Below are 1,053 nucleotides of genomic sequence, written 5' to 3'. Positions count from 1 at the left end.
TAAAACTAATACAATTTAACAATAATTTTTAAAAAAAGAAAAAGAAATTAACATGTAAAAAAAAAAAAACCAACACAGCTCATAGGGCAAGACGGTGAGTTGCCTGCACATGGTCTTGTCCCTAATCTCCTTGACCACCTCCCAGGTGGTGTAGATTAGATGTTCTTCCTAATATCCTGCAGAGCCGCATCCCTCAGGAAAGCATCCACCAGAACGTGCTCCACTGAGCCATCTTGACTGAGCGAGCCCCTTCTCACTTTCGGGAAGCTAGGTTGTGTCATCTGAATAACAAAGGACTGACTATTCCATGGACTGTGAAAAGAACGGACAAATATGTCTCGGAGATGGTACTGCAGGAGTGCTCCTTGGAGGCAAAGATGATAAAGTTTTATCTCACATACTTAGGGCATGTTGCTAGGAAAGGCTATTCCTTGGAGAAGGATATAATGCTTGGAAAGGTGGGGAAACAACAAAGAAGTGGAAGGCCCTCAACCAGCTGCACCAACACAGCGACTATGGAACTGGGCTTGAGGGTGTCAGAGACATTGAATTTGGAAGACTTCAAACTGATCCTCAGCAATATTTTTCTTGCTTGTGACATTAGTGATATTGTTCAATAATTTCCACATGCCGTTGAATCACCTTTCTTGGGAATGAGGGTAATTTGGATCTCTTCCAGTCAGTTGACCTGGCAACTGTCTTCCATATTTCCTGGCGTAGCTAGAAAAAGTACAGTAAACTGAACTCAAAGTCCATAAAGGAAAATAAATAACAGAAATCAGTGAAAAGAAAACAGGAAAGCAAAACAGAACAATGAAACCCAAAGCAAATTTCAGAGCATAGCAATAAAATGATAATGATCAAGAAAATGATTCAGACTGATCAGGTGAAAAGAGAGAAGATACAAATGACCAATATAAAAAGCGAGAGAGGACCACCACTACGACACTGTAACAGAATATTGTATATATTAAAAAATTTAATAAAAGAACAGTATTAATTAGTTTATACCAATAAATTAGACAACTTTTATGAAGCAGATTAACCTCTGAA

The 1,053-nt window shown here is 38.7% G+C and overlaps 1 pseudogene; it reads right to left on the bottom strand.

Moving 5' to 3' along the window:
- Positions 1–281, bottom strand: part of LOC102875564 — a 2,168-nt pseudogene extending 1,887 nt beyond the window's left edge.
- Between the last annotated feature and the right edge of the window lie 772 nt (positions 282–1,053).

This window comes from Elephantulus edwardii, unplaced genomic scaffold (genome assembly GCF_000299155.1).
Source record: "Elephantulus edwardii isolate Elephantulus edwardi_28Jun2011 unplaced genomic scaffold, EleEdw1.0 scaffold00121, whole genome shotgun sequence".
Taxonomy (NCBI): Eukaryota; Metazoa; Chordata; class Mammalia; order Macroscelidea; family Macroscelididae; genus Elephantulus; species Elephantulus edwardii.
Note: the sequence above shows the minus strand (reverse complement) of the source record. Positions and strands in the feature narration are given on the sequence as shown.